Source organism: Phalacrocorax aristotelis, chromosome 4 (assembly GCF_949628215.1).
Source record: "Phalacrocorax aristotelis chromosome 4, bGulAri2.1, whole genome shotgun sequence".
NCBI classification, from domain to species: Eukaryota; Metazoa; Chordata; class Aves; order Suliformes; family Phalacrocoracidae; genus Phalacrocorax; species Phalacrocorax aristotelis.
Genome location: NC_134279.1, coordinates 68,135,016 through 68,151,446, shown reverse-complemented (window position 1 = coordinate 68,151,446; position 16,431 = coordinate 68,135,016). Strand labels below are relative to the sequence as shown.

Genomic DNA, 16,431 nt, shown 5'->3' with positions numbered 1-16,431 from the left:
GGTTGAGGTCAAATTATCAGACATTAAAAAGATACAAATTTCTTTATACAACAACCTTCAAAGCAGATCACAACCATGAAGGTCAGTAGTTCCGTTGAGTATTGCTTTGGGTATGGGTGGAAGGAGGCAGAAAAGCAGGAAGTAAAAATGGGCTCAGAAATGTGGTGTTCTGGGCAAAGAATTGGTTGTGGTCTTTTGGGTTGACTGTTGTCTGAATCAGACTTGGAGCAAAAATACTTCAAGTTGCTTGGTGCTATGTTCAGAGAAACAAGTCTTTATGGGTTTTTCTTTTAAGTAATTGCCATAATGTCAGAGACATCTGAATGAAATTCTTGAGATGGATCTAAAGCTTTGGTTTTTGACCAAAAATTCACTGAGATAAAAAAAAGATAATGATAACACATAGCATTGTTGTAAGTGTATTTCTCTTTGCAGGAAGGTCTAAAAATTAAATGGATATGAAGAATGACTTGACTTTTCAATATTTTACTTAGTCTGTCCAGTGATGTTTGAGGGTAATACAGACTATACTGTTGCACTGCTTCATCAGCTAAACTGAAGTTTTCTATACCTAATCTTGGACTTTTCATGAATACTAAAATACTTTAAATGGTTATTTGTCATCCTGGGCTGATAATGTTGCAAGTGTAGTTATATAGACTAACCTCCTAGCTAACAGGTTTGGTGGCTACTGCACAGAGCAAACAGTACAGTTCAGGTGAATTATGTAAAAGCAGACTACACTGCCACCTTAAACCCCAGAAAAATCCTAACCTGTCTCTGAGGAGGATTCCTCAGAATCAAGAATGTGAGAAGCTGAATAAGTTAGTGGATATATCACTTAACAGATGGGCTGGAAGCTGCCCTCACCTAGAAATGTTAGGAGCTTGCATCCACCTTCTCCATTGCTTGTCTGCACTAATCACAGAAACAATTAGTGATGAGATGATCGAGCCAGATGTTGCCGCTGGTATCCATTAGATTCCTTATCCCTTGATTTGAACAAGTGTAAGAAAAATTAGAAAGCAAAGGAGGGCCTATTGAATTGCAGCATCACTGTCATAAGACATTATTCTTAAATTGTTTATAGAGTCTAGAAAGAGAAAAATATTTGACAGGAAGGAATAAATGCTGCCAACATTGATTGTTTCACATTTCAAGGACAAATTTGAAACTGTACTTTCACAGTGTGTGAACATAGATCATTGGAGAGATGTTCTCATCAACACTTGTGAGAGATGTGAAAATCTGGCTGCTGGCGCAATACATTAATAATCTAGGGATGCCTCCATGCTACATGTGGGAGGATGTAGTGAGCAGAAAGAAGAGAAAGAAATGGAAAATGGTTAAGAAGGAGCACAGAGGTTTAATAAGCCAGCAGAGAAAATAAAAATTGGCGTAGCAGTCTCCAGAGTTTCCTTTTGGAAGGAGGATTTTCAAGAGGGAGCTCTCTGGAGGAGAAGTTCTGGCTTCTAATGTGAGGGTACATTTCTGACATTACAAAGTCCCAGAGATTAAGACAGTCCCCTTGTCCAAATATGTGAGCCCTTTCCTGCCCTGCCCTCGCCATATTACTTCAGATGCATCCCAGCTCCCAGTTTGTGGAGCTGCTTTCTTGTCCACGTGAATGACCTTTTTTATCTTGACACAGAAGAGACAGCAGAATCGATTTACTTTCCCATTCTCTGTTCCTCTGTCAGCTGCATTCCTAACTCTAAAACTTTGTTTTCTCCCATGGAAAGCCTCACAGCCTCCCCCGCTGCATGGTGCTCCTCTGCACTGCTCACCCTGCCACGCTGCTGCCATTATTCACAGCTCTTCTGGTGTTCTTCGTCCAAATATCCAGGTAAATCAGAGGTTTCCATGTGCGAACAATGCAATGTGTTCAGGGCAAAACCAACAGTAATAAAGGCTATCAGAGCACTGAAAGGAAAAATAAGGGAGAGGAAGGAAAGAAAAGCTAGATCTGGCTAGACCTCTCTGAAAAGAGAGAACAACCTACTGAAAAAAAGGAGAAAAAAATAAAATTAATAAATTAAAAAGTTGATAAATTATTCCCTGTAGATTTCATGTCATCTTTACTGCAACTATTTCTGATTATAGCATACACATTTCCATGATTACTGGCTTTTTTCTTTTTGTTTTTATTCAAATCTACTAAAGAACTTCTCTTCAAATATTCTTCATTTCCTTCAAAAATGAAGTTTGCGATGGAAGTTTTCCTAGCTCAACGTGCCTTGCCTGCCAGCACTTACACAGGCAGACTTTGTGAGTTAATTATTCCAGGTGGCTTAATTCTTAATGACAAATAATAGAAAGACACAAAAACAGTTATTATTTTTGCAACCCTTACAGAAATTGAGCACTTGGCTGCATTAACTCTTGTGTGGCTTTTCGGAGACTGTACACACTTGCATCCTCTGAAGTGATCTAGTTTACAGCCCAGCAAAAGGACTGAGGAAATCCTTACTCTGAAATCAACAGCAAAATTATCTTTTACTTTCTTGCTAGGCTGAAGCTCCTCCAGTGGCTCAGTCCTGCAGTTCAGAGGTGGCTAGGTCAGATTCCACCATAAACAGTAAATGGCTCCTGCCTGAGCATCACATTGTGGGCAGCGCTTCTTTGGCTATGCAGCCCAGAGAGAACAGGAATCATCATTCTCCCAGGGGGTTTACATCAGAGCCAGCCCAGATTTTAGTTGCAGGTGAAATGAGATCTCCTGAACCTCTGCTGCTCCAAAGGAGGAGGAGAACACAGCTGCTCCTGGAGATGCTTGCTTCATCAGTCTTATACCTGAGTATCTCACTAGTGACTCCAATACACACATCAGTGCTATGAAAGAGAGAAGGATGATCCTATCTTACAGGTGAGATTCAAAGACACAGTAGCGGTTCATCACATCCTTAGGTTTTCTGCACATTTGAATCTGACCAGACAGGTGATACTTTTCTTTCTCCCTCAGATTTTCTCTAGGGATCATTCTATATTTGACCATCTAAAAAGGTTAGAAAAATTGTTGTTAATCAGTCCATAATTCATCACAGACAGTTTACAAACAACCTTTTGTTTGCTTTGATATTTTTATGTTACACTCCACTTTATTGATGCTGGTTTTAATGTAGACAATTTATATTTGGATTAATGACAGTTAAAAAAATTAAATGTGACACTACTGTAATGTTTCAAAATAAAGTTGACATCACAAGTTGGCAATGCCTGAGATTCTCAAGATGAAATGCCATAATACTAGTTTGGCAAAAATATTTGTTTGTAATTGTGCTATGCATTATTTCTTATTAAAAAAAAAAAAAGTTACTTGAGTTTGTGAGCTGAGAAGACCTGATGTACTTTGTGCTATCATATTGTGCAGCAAAAGTTGCTGTGCTTCAGATCTGAGAACCATTGTGGGATATTTCTGCCTATGACTTATTTTCACATCACAACTAGAAGACATACCAGCTCTGACAAAAATGATTTTTCTGTTCTTTTACACTGAATTTAACTTTTTTTTTTTAAGCAAGTATCTGTCAATATAAAAGTCCATCCTTATACCTAGGGGTCAAGCTTGAAGGTAGATTGAATCCTGTGTTACAGCCCAGCAACAGTCCCTGCTCATATGTTTTGTGGTGCCATTTTCCTGCCTAGTGAGGGGTAGAAGCTGAAGGAGTACAACTCCATTGACACATCCTCCTCAAGAGTTTGCTGCAGTCACATGGGAAGACCTGCTGAAGACCATCCTCTCCAGCTCAGCCCCTTCTTCTGCAGGATGAAAACAGCCAACAACACTTGGAAATGGTAAGCCAGCTGATGCTATAACTAAGAAAATACCATTATATACTCTGAATAATGTGTGAGCCTGAGATACAGAATAAATTGAAGGAGACTTAGAAACAGGCAATGAAAATTATTAGGCACAGGAAGAATTTATGAGAGGCATCTAATACGAATCAGAAGGGTTAATTTAGCAGGGACCTCAATAAGTAGTGGCCTGATGAAGGTGTACAAAGCAATGAATGGCAAGGAGTAGGTATGTATGTAGCCTCACCTAAGAACACTAGAACTATGAGACATCCAATGAAGCTGAAGGCAACCCATTTAAAGCTGATAAAGGGAAACATTTTATTGTAATAAACAATTTAATGGTGGAATGAATTCCTAGAAAATATTTCTGAACCCCAAAATTAGGCAGAACTGAAGAAGGATAGGGACTTTAAATTAGGACAGGAACACCAAGGGTATAAAAGTCTCCCGGCCCAAGATCTGCAATAACCAGAACTGTGGGAGATAAAAACACTTGACCTGTAATTCTATGGTTCTCTATTAAAAGGGTTCTTTCACTTGATTTTGAAACAGCTTATACTAGCCAGTATCAGACACAGGCCAGTATATTAAATGGTCTGCTGGTCTTTCATGGTATCTAATTCCTCTGTTTCTTATTGTACTCTGGTTTGATGCAGCCAGAAACATCCATCATTTATTTTCATCTCTGTGGAAGACTTGTGATACATGGTGACTTAGGGCAGCTAATGAAACAGTTGTCTATGCATGATGCTGGTGCTGTAATATGTTCCTTAGAATGTGGAGAACAACTGCAAAGATGTTAAAATTACACTGGCACATAATGGTGAGTGACTTAAAAATGAAGTAATTATGATACCCAGTTATAACCCCTCTCCTCATGGAAGTTTATAAACCAGTCAGTAGGTGAATTTTGGGTAGGCTACACCAGTTTTTCTGCCAGCAAAATTCCCATAGAAATTTCATAAACACAGCAAGAGCTTAGGGCTGACCTGGGCAATTGTATAAGGTTGAATTTGAAGACTCTTAGGTCGTAGGGTGAACCTTATGCACGGCCAGGACAGGAAGGCAGACATGTTTTTGAAGATAAGAGGTATTTCTAGGCAACTGAGGAACTCATAAGAAATCTCAAATTTTTGCTAAACTTTTGCTGGAAACAGTTTCATCCCCCACTGAACACAGAAAGTGAAAGCACAGTGGTAAGGAAAAGCAATCCTTGCTTCTCTGTAGAGTTTATGTTTCTGAGGAAGTCAGAACAGAAACTAGCTCAAATCCATGCTAAATATCCCTTCTAGGTCATTTACAGTGTTGTGTTAAAACTGACCAAATGTAAATATAGTTACACCAAACCTATTTCTCTAGATTCCTTCAATAAGTCAGTGGAGACAAGCACTTTTAGGGTGTGATTCATGTCATCCTAAAGTAGGTATCTAATTAGGCCAGCTGAATCACACCTTTAAAATGCCTCTCTTTTATTCAGATAAAAAGTAGGTCATGGTAATACATTTAGATGTAAACATCTGGAGTACAGACATGTAAGGTTAGATGGTATAACTCCCACCCATAGTCACAGGGCTTAGGAAAAGGATGGTGCATACATTCCATGTCAGGGTGGTTACAGTGTTTACATTTTGCTCCGTTTGTGTTGGCAGCCCTGATCTTGCTGTGGCCCTGTGGTCTGAAGCTCGGAGCACCTCGAACCTTTGCTTCAGAATCATCTCTGAGATAAAAGTATGTTTTGCTTTCTAACTGTTCTTTCTGATGACCAAAATAATCAATGGGGCTTCATGCTGCAACCCTACGCAAAATACCTTGCTCTTACCTAGATACAAACCCTCTTTAATGTGCTTCACCTTAATGGCTTTTTTAGTCACAGAAATACAGCAGGGAACAGCAGAAAAATCCATATATAAAACTGTTTCTGAATGCACTGCCACAGTCCTAAACCTCATTTGTTTTCTTTTCCCTTTCAATTAGGTTTTCTGCAGGCTCCAGCCATTAAGTCTGTTTTAAAACAAACTGTCCAAGGCTTTTCTTTGATAATGGTTTAATTTTAGCTTTTTCTCCAACCTCTGAAACACAATTAACTCTCATGCCTGGTATCTCTCATCAGATTTTCCTGCATCTCCTCCCTTGGCAGCCCTCCAAAGCAGGTTCATTTAACACCCACAAACTTCCCACAATTGAATCCCATCTCTACAGATCTCACTTTCCCTGCACATCAGCTTGCTATAGAGAGTGACAGCTTCCTGTTTCATTTACATCAAAGCCATCAGGTGCCGTGGGCAGCAGTGCTTGTATGACACCATTTAATCCAATGCTCGCTGCTAAAGTGCCGAGCCAGGACATGGAAGGAGACTGCTGCTACTTATTATAAATGAACAGCACTGATACATTGCCAACACTGCCACTGTGAAGGTAATGGCATGGGTTTTGGCTTGGAGTTAATTACTTTCCCTTTTCCTCCCTGCACAGGCAAGACATGATCTGATCATTTAGGCTGCTCACTGAATCTTGACACAGCCCTGCTACAAGCTGCTTTCTGCTGCTATCTGCAGCCAGAAGTAACGATAACCATGCACGGGGAGACAGCACAGCCCTTCCTTCTCAATGCGCACATCATCAAACCAGCACAGCGCTGCTTCGGAGGAAAGCAGCAGCTCCGATGGGGACAGGAATACTCATCATCATTCCCTGCATTCCTGGAGCAGCTTTCATCCGAAGGTTTCAAAGAAAATACCCTTTTCCAGCACCGCATAAGATGCATAAACCTTACAATATCACTGACACGCAGGCTAGGTAGCTGCATTTTGTTATGGCTTGCTGAGTCCCCAAGAGAGCTAACATCAGCACAAAGTAAACCAGAGGCGCTTTCATTTGAAGGTACTAAGTTCTCAGTACTATGGGAAGCCAAGATGCTTCCTCTGAGCCATGCAGTTCTAGGCAACTAGGACTGAAAATCTGGACCACTGGTTATCACAGGCTGAGTTTTGACATTGAGGAGCCAAAATGCCTTTGCTTAGGAAGGCAGAACAACAACATATAATGCATCACGGTAGAAAATTGTGTACAAATCTCCTACAGCTGGTGTACTGAGGACCCATTAATCATTTCTGATCACCTACAGCTCTAATTTAGGGAATTCATCACTCTAGAGCCGTGCCACAGCAGTGAAGTTTACATCTCAAGCCTCAGACCATCCTGACACCCACCAGTGATATTTTTGTGGGGACAGATTTCTTTCTGCTGATAGGGAAAGAAGTGATGGACATATTTCTTCTCAGGTGGTTTTCTGAGACTCTGAAAGTCCTATTCAGTGTTAGAAGACTACTTTGCTCTCAAGAGCCTCATAATATTTTGAAAAAAAATAGACAATATTAACAAAATAACACTGAAGAAATGAAGGGAAGACTGGAGCAAAGGAAATTAATGTAGGCCCTAAATGCTACAGAGAACTGCATGACAGGATTTATAAAAGCACCCTTAGAAATGAAATTGGAAACCTGTCAGCACTGTTAGATGCCTGGGCATTTTTACAAATCTCCCCCTGAAGAAGCGGTGGCATAAAATAATTGCTAAAACAAGGGGTTTGCTTCCAAGAATGCTCTCAGCAATGGACTGTGGAAGCTTAAAAATGTTTCTTTTTATTTTTCCTTAACTTTGTAGAGAGTTGGTAGGATGATATGTTAATCTCTGTGTACAGGGTTATATTCCTGGTGTATGTTTGGGTCAGTAATTCAGGACTCTGGCAGACTGTAAAGCAATGTTGTACAGAGCTGCTGTGTGACTCTAGGTAAGTATCTTTTTTTTAGACTCCTTTTTCTCTCTATTTTGGGTATTTAGGTTCTAAGCATATTGTGCTGTGACTCTTGGCAGTAGCACAGTACTCAGAATATTCTGAGTAAAACTGATGAGATGTTTATCCCTGTATAATCTTCTGCTCATCCATAACTTGAAAATTGTCAATTGACAACTTTAAAATTAAATGTGTCTTTGGAAAACTATGGAACTGGCAAGTGAAATTTGTGCTGTATTTAGGTAAAGCTCCTCCATTTTGTTACCAAGAGAACTGTGCCTCAGGATGAGTCACAGAGTTATCGATGGACACAAAGATAAATCAGCCCTGTTGTTGTAGATGAAGACAGTGGGCTTTACCAGAGAAATAGGTTTAACGAGGCAACGTAACATGGCAATTATATTTGTGTTTGTGACTGACAGTCTGGTTGTAGATAGCAAGAGAAAGAAAGGAGCATTTGGTGTGACCACAGAGGACATTTTTGCTATAAAGCAGGAGTTAGAAGGTAGGCAAAGTGAAGAAAGTACAAGCTTTGGAGAAGGGTGCAGCTGACAGTGTCAGAAATAGCTACCAGGTTTCAGAGAACGAGGCTGGAGAGCTGGTGATGGAGCAAGATGTATAAAGGCCTATAAAAGCTTTGACAAAAGTGGTCTCAGTGGAGTAAGAAGAGCAATAACTGAATTGGTGAATGAGTAGTTAAATGAAGAGATTAGGCAGAGAAAATGAATAGCCAAGGGTTAAGACAGATCGCTGACATGGACATAGCTAAGGATGAGGGAAAGAGATAAATCATGATGCAAAGGGGAAAATAAAAATGGGTAAAAGCAAATGAAAATGTTTTTATGAATCTGAAATGAAAACTTTTCAGTCTTTTCCTTTCCATATTTTATTATATTTCATTTAGACTCAGAACCAAGTCAAGACTGGAAAACACAAAATCCTTTGTGAAATGGAATGTCTGTCTCCTGCACAGTCCTTATTGCAAGTCAGTCAGTTCTGGTTAAAATCACTTTCCACTTGCTATGTTTATCTGATACCAGATTGCTAAATAACTTGAATATTTTTGTCCATTTAAAACCTCTATGCTTTTGTATAAACTAATCTTGAAGAATTCTGAACTACTCAGTGCTAGAATGATTCTTTTATTTATTTATGATGCATTCAGTGGCAAGACAGGGAGTTCTCCATGAAAACTTTCAGTTTTATATAGGAAATTATGTTTCCAGAAAATTTAGGAACTACTTTATTTCAGTCTAATTGCTGAAGATTTGAGTCCTTTTGTGATGCAATACATCACTTGCCACTTGCAATCTTCAAATATATCAACATATAATTTTTTAAACATGGTACAATCTCTTACAAAGAGGCAACACAATTCACTCTTACAAACTCATCACATGTCAGAGTAGTCAGCTTCCATTTTTTGAGAAGCTTCATATCACAGGTGATTTTAACTAGTGATCTGACTTTCATTGTTGTCATGACAACATCACTGAGAATTTTACTGCACATCTTTTCCATGCAGATTTGACTTGTATATGTACAGTTTTCTTTTAAGATTGTTCAGAAGATGATATGAAGCTATATTAAGACAGTCTTTACTCTGGCATCTCTAACATTGCCATCAAATTTAGATAAATGCAAGCTGAAATATGCATTATGTTTCAGCTGAGACATCCCTCAAAGAAACAAGGTCTTTTGTTTGGTCTGGAGTAGAAATCAGCTCATAAACTCTTATGTTACTCTCCCAGGCAGAAAGACAAGCCTTTATGCAAAGAATAGATTCTTGTAAATCAAAAACAAGGCGGAGAAACTTCTTTGAAGCCTCCTGTATTGCATGTGATCACAGAAAATGTGTGGACAGTTGGTCACCTGCCTTAAAATTTATGAATTTTGATGGTGAGTGATTTTTCATTTGCCACAGGGACACTGTTCCTGCAGAGGCCAAGGGCAATGATGGGATGATTTCACGACTGACCTGCACGGAAACTGAGGAGCAGTCACTGACTGTAGTGTTGGCTGAAGAGGAGGAAGGAGCATGTGGAAGAAGCATCTCTGCCAGCAGTGCTCAGACATGGACTGGTGGTCCTTCATAACACTGCATCCTGTTACATCCCCTCCTTTGGGCAAGTGCTGCTTTGCACACCAAACAACTGATGACCCTGGCTTGTCATAGTACATTCACATCTCTTGAAGCATTCAATTTTTATCTGACTTCTGTTCCTCTCATTCCTAAACATCTTGCCACATTGCAGTAAAAATACATTTTTAAAAACAAATCAATTCCAACTGCCAAGGATGCATTACCGAGCCACTTTGTCTCATGCTTTTAGTTTTCTTCTTGCTCTAGGTGGCTGGAATGAGAGTACTTTCCTCTTAACACCTTCAAACCTAGAATCTGATGCAGATATTTAATTATGGTAGTTTTATTTTCTGCTGAGAGTTTTGGCTATGTCCTCATTGTTATTGTGCTGTTACTTCATTGGAAACACAATGAATTGGAGAAAACCCACAGCTCCAATATTTTCATACAGCTTAGCTCCACTCCCAGCAAAGCACCATTTCCCTTTCTCCAGGGTTTTTGATAGTCCAGAGCATTAACCTCTAGCGCCTGCTAGTTTCTTGGCATCTCCGAACACTTCATGGCATCTCTAAATGTACTGTCTCCTTCATTTGTCCACTCCCTGTGTCAGGAAGAGCTCTCAGGGCTCTTGTCCCCACCGATTTCCAGTTTCTGGCAAAGTACTAACAAAGTTTCATATCTCTCCCTTTCACTGGCAGCTGCAAATAAATGTTCTTATTTTCATCTGCTTTTTGGGGAGCTTCATGCAACAGTTTCTATTCTGTTCAATATGCAAATGCCCCATCTTCCTTCTGTTCCCTCAGAAAGAGAATAGAGTTTATAAGGAGAGGCAACACCTTTTGTTAGATTAATGGAGTGAGAAGAAAAAAGCAGAGGAGCTTGAGACCACACAAGCTTTTCTTCACCTTGCAGAGAGAGTGCTGCATACATGCTGCTAACATATAACCATAATAATTTCTAGCTGCCTCGCATGAAGAAACATCTTCAGATTTGAAGGAAGCAAAAACCCACCACTAAATGGTAAACCTGGTAGAATTGTCAATGTAAGCCCCACAGGAGGGCCAAGGAGGACTTTCAGAGGAAAACACAGATCGTTTCAGGTATCTGAACTGCACATGTCTTGAAATAATGAACTTTAGCAAAAATTATGCTCTACGTGAAAATTCATGGTCATATTCCCTTGTTGATATTTTTCTGTTTAAAAATCAAAGAGCAGAAGCTTAGGCAGTCAAGTCGCACAACAGGAGTAATGAACATAGATAGCGGGAGTTGATGGTTTGTAAGCAGTCTATAGCTGAAATGTTACTCATCTGGATTATTCAGAAAATACCAATGAATAACAAATGCTCAGAGAAAATAAGGGACAATTTAGTGAACAGTCCCATCTGTACTTCTCAAAGCTCATTATTCAAAGGTGGTGGCAGTGGCAGCGGCAGCGGTGAGTTTGACAGCATTGGAGTTACTGCAATAAAAACTCATTTCAAATGCAGTGATGGCAATAAGGGTAAACTATATGGGAGTGCAGGTGAGACCCAGAGGAAGGCTCTCACTCTCATTAGTTATGTACAACAGTGGCTCTGCTGCTAGTTACTCACTTCAGAATAAGCTCAGAAATCAGCTGATCAGTTATTCAACACTCTGGAGTCCTTTACACAATCTATAAGGTGGAGATTTTGTAAAAGGACAGAACAATAATGCGGATGTATGGTCATGAGGATGTGCACTGCAGTGAGGTAAATAAATAATAGAAAAACTAACTTAGGTAAGCTGCAGAAACAAAATCTTTGGCTGAGAATAATGAGAGAGACAGAGTATATCCACCTTCACAGTGGAGTGGGATGCAGGGATCTTAAATAACTGCAAGCCTGTGAACTCTGGACCCAGAAGCAACATAGTCACATCAGGATGATACAGTGCTTCAGTTAATTAACTGAATTAGATGGCACCGGCATGTTTATGTTGGTGAGATATGCATCTAATTGCTGCTAGACGGGCTTTAGGTGTTATGTCCAAAAATGCAATCTAGAAGAAAATGTAATGCCACGAGTACTCTGGTGCCAGGTAATTGAAATGAGAAGGTCAGAGCTGCATTCTGCCAAGGAGTGGGCTAAGACTGTCCCCAGGCAGGAGGCAGGGGTGCAGGCAGGGCAGCAGAGCCCTGCCCTGGGGTCCCATGGGAATGGAGGCACCTGCAAGGGCTGTGGGTTTCAGTTCCAGAAAAAGGTATGATTTACAACCTACTTTGTGAAGCATTTTTTTTGTCTAGTACTAAAGATTTTTTCTGCTCAGCTGATTATCTGAATCACTAGTTTTATGAATTAAGTACCTCCTGGGTTTTAACAGGAAATATAGGTGTCTTCCACAGGATTCCAGTTTCCTTCTGAAGAAGACAAGCTGACTTGTAAACATCTTTGTCCTTTATTGTATTAGCCCTTTTTTACTATGTAAAGGATGAGCTATCTTCACTAACCTAAGCAGATTATTGAAATCTTTGACTGAAAAAAAATATTACAAAGCACGACATAAAGAGAAGATAAAGTATGGACAAACACTGCTATGAGTGAGGAAAATCATGTCCCCAGGGATCTTTCTTACTGCTTAGCAGCACAGCTGGGTTTTCCTTTAGAGAGGAGATATGTTCTTCCTTCAGCACATGACAGTGTTCAGCTTTGCTCATAATCCAATAAATAACGTGTTCATATGAAACCATGTCTGTCGTGTTGTCACGTCAGTCTTACAAAGTGATACACCAGAGCTTTCTCACTTCATAGGAATCAATCTTTTTGTACAACCAGAGGCAACCCAAATCCATTTAAAAAGAAATCTGTACATGTAGTCTCATATATTGGAGGAAAAGCTTGCAACAAATGCCATTCAGGGTTGTCTTGTAGTTCATGATTCCAGGGTCTTACTTTCTGAATCATAGCATGCATGTGGCAAATTGCCACCTTGGTGGCCAAGAAGATAATGTACATTATTATGTAGACATTATCTAGTCAACAGCATATGGAAAACCTGTGAAGCATTTTAAATTGTAGCCTTCATTTTGTTCTTCAAATAGTGTACCAAATATTTTGATCATTGCTTTTCATTAAAACTGTATCTTTAACTCCTCTCCCTATCTTGCTATCAGCTTCCACTAAACACATAAGATAGATGAGTGGAAGTAGGATCCCATGCTGTTCTAAGATTAGATAAAGAGATGATGAAAGGTCTTAAACTGAATGAGGAAATATCCCAGGTGTTCTAGAGAAGCAATGATAAAAATACTTGGGAAATGAATGAACTCTCATTTTTTGTTCTTGCAGTGTTTATGAAAAAGTATGAAGTACTTCAATGTTCACAAATACATTCTAAATTTTTTTTACTATTTATTTTAAGATGTGATCCCCAGCATGGTCATCTTAAGATTATCTTGTTTACAATGAAAATTATTTTGAATCCTCTTGTAGAAGTCCCCATTTATCTGTCATATGAATTTTATCTGTGTCTCACTCTGTTTCCCAATTTGCCATTGCTACTGCATTGAAAGCACAGTTGTGCTTTTCCTTTACATCTCTTGGCTCCTATAAAAGCCATAATGATGTCAAAGTGTGACAACACCCCCCCTGCCCCAAATTCTACATAAATCATATAAATCACCAGGACTGTATAATCTATGTGGGATGGGGAGAAAAGAATAACATAGAAGACATGGATGGCTCTTCTGTCCCATCCTGACTGTAGCAGCCCAGTTTCCTTGAGGGGTGACCTCTGTCCCTGGTCCCTCAACACAGTTCCCCCTGCCACCTTTCAGGCCCTTAGCTGGAGCGACCCTTAAGGACCACCATTGCCTTTCTTGTGTCAGAGGATATATAAACCTGACCTCTCACCTCAGCATCCTGCAGAGCTCTGCCATGCTCCTTTTGTCTTTTATGGGATACATTCCATATCAGCTCCACTAACTATGCCCATCTCCTGCATTGAGTGGTAAGCTTCCTAAGCAATCTGATGAGTTTTGATGACAAAAATGATCAGGGCTGCTCTTTCCTTCAGTCTCTCCTCAAAAATGATTACATTTGTGAGACAGGAGCCAGATAAAGTAAGAGTTGGGTATTACTTCAGTTGCCCATAAATTTATTAATGAGAAAAATATTTGCCTTTCCCTCAGGCTGCCAGGCCACATAGCCTACATATATGCATTTGGGTGTGAAAGTGAAAAGTTTCAAAGCCAGATGATCCAGCCACTTATATTTCTTTCTGCTGTAAGTGACCTTTCTTTACACTATGACCAGAATATCAGGCATGTCTATATGCACACTGTGATTCAAGGTACAGCAAGGGCAGCAGTGCAGCCTCTGGCATGTCCTGCTGGTTCTGTCAGCTTATGGTACTCAGGAGCCCTTGTGGGGAGGATGAAGTAACCTGGTGTTCTTCTTGGAAGACCCCAAGGTCGTCTGCTGAAGGCAGCTGGTATTTGTTAGATTGTGCTTTGTCAAAGTGTGCTCATAAGTAAGACAGGTGTGTGGGAGGAGGTCTGGGGATAGCTTGGTGCTTAAGGACATACCTGCTCACTCATCCACCAGCTGCATGCTGAATACCTCCAAGATGTGTCCTTGACACATTCATCCCCAGGCACCCCTAGGAGGCAGCAGGACAGTCCATGTTGCAGAGGTGGAAAGGTTTGGTACCACATTCCAGATATTGAAAAAATATTTATGCATTTCATTCCCCTTGAAATTAGTACCAGTCAGGCACCTGAATATTGTCAAAACACAGGATCTTGTGTTTTTCCCAGCACCACTGCAATGGTGGGTAACAGAGCAGAGCGTTAAACTTGCATATCTTAACTTCTGTGCCACTGCATTATCTACTGGACCATTGCCCCATTCTGTGTAACAATATGGTCTTATCAATATTACCCTCATCCTCTGAGCACTTCCCTACCTGCACCTGGTACCTTCCTCTCCCCTCTTCTCATGGGAGAGCAGTAGCCCGGGGCACCTGTCACTGGTGCTGGTAGCTGACAGGGACTGACCTGTGCCTTCTTACTTCTTGCATGGGGTCTTATCCCTCTGTTTAGGCTGGAGATCTAAGGTCTAAATGTACATGTGCAGTTGGGGTTCCAGTGAAAATCAGCCCTAAAAGAAATCTTTGCAGCTGACACAAATAACAGACTTGTCCTAATAGCCTTTCCCCCACCCCCTCTTAAATTCTGTCTTCCTAGAAAGAAGCGGGAATCTCAGCTTGGTGAGTGTTAAAATAAGGTTAAGATATAACCTGTGCATTTATAAGCACCTGTTCTTCTGAGTGTATTTATATAAAGCCCATTTCTGAGTTAGAGCAGTTACTACAGTTTGTGTTCCCATGCTGCCATTTTACGTCTACTCTGTAGAACTCTGGGGGAAAAAAGTTAATTTTCTTTAAATGCTTTCTTTTGCACATCTATTCCTATGTGAAAGGGCCTTTCTGAGGGCTCAGTATAGCTCCCGACGAGTTCAGCAATAATAGGAATACATTCTTAGTTTGTATAGCCAGGATGTGGATCCATTTTTTAGAAAGTATTTCAATTGTCTGATGTCATTCAAATTTTCTCTTATTCAGTGCTGACTACCTACCTCTATGTGGTGGGAGAAAGAAAACAACTCTTCTTCCAGGGGTAATCACACTGCAATCAAACTGTGCGATATGATTAGGTCTGTCTGAGTCCTTGGTGAATTCTCAGTGCATTGAAACAGTGGTCCCAGAGGACCCATCCATTGTATATTGTTCCTCTCAGTACCGGCAGCTGATAGAAGTCATAGCCTAAAGAAGTTGCGCAATCTGAAAAACAAACATACTAGCAGGGGAATGAAGTGGAAAGCCTGAGCAAAGAAAAACAACATGAAAGAAAAAGATATAATTGGGAAGGGGGAAAAAAGAGTCCAAAGGAAAAAATACATTCCAAGTAAACAGAAAGAATATTTTTTTAAAAAATCAAGAAAGTATGTTAAGTCAATAAAAGAAGGAAAAGCTAGAACGCTTGCTATGAAAATGAAGGAAAGGCATAGAAAGAATAAACTCTACAATCCCTCCAAAATCAAACCCAGAAAGAACAAAACAACCAGAGAACACAGAGCAACCCAGAGAAAATTTAAGATTAAGAAAAAAATACTTCTGAAAAAATAACACAGCTCCTATGTGAAATCCAGAATAGTCTGCCAAGGTGAAGGTTTCTTCACCCTTGACATCTTAAAGGAGATACAGACTACAATAAGTACTGTCTGCAGAACGTGCAGTTTGGAAAGTCACTGGGTATTAGTTAGCTGGGTTTCATATGTTTTTATCATTGAAGGCTGAGCTGTTTTTATTACTCACATAGGGCATATGATACCATTTCTGTTTCTCATTGGATAGTATTACTCTTCAAAGCAAACTTTAGGTGCAAATAAGTGATCATGACTTTCAATCCACTCTTTTCAGGCATCTGGGAATGTCAAAAATGGGGCCCCATTGGCTTCCTGGAGTTGAATTTCCATCTATGAAATTTATTCTTTTGGCAAAATTTCCTACCAACAGAAGCATTTTCTGGAATATTAATACAAAGCAAACAAACAGGACAAACCCAGAGCTGAAGTGGAGGTGTTTGAAAGGTCAAACAAGAAGCTGCATATTTTTTACTACTGTCACTTAAAGCTCCCTGAAAGTGAAAGCAATTTAAAATACATCTTTGTTTGTTTGTTTGTTTGTTTGTTTTGCTTTTTCCTTCTACCAAGTCAATGTACTTCTGGGCTAG

General features: G+C 39.9%; 1 long non-coding RNA gene across 2 annotated transcripts; it reads left to right on the top strand.

Moving 5' to 3' along the window:
* Positions 1–1,647: 1,647 nt before the first annotated feature.
* Positions 1,648–12,943, top strand: LOC142056646 (uncharacterized). Of its 2 annotated transcripts, none has more exons than XR_012660405.1 (4): positions 1,648–1,846; positions 3,646–3,795; positions 5,451–5,529; positions 6,274–12,943. It is a non-coding gene; the product is annotated as an uncharacterized LOC142056646 (long non-coding RNA). The 2 variants fall into 2 exon arrangements; XR_012660404.1 differs by having other exon boundaries at positions 3,557–3,795.
* Positions 12,944–16,431: the final 3,488 nt, after the last annotated feature.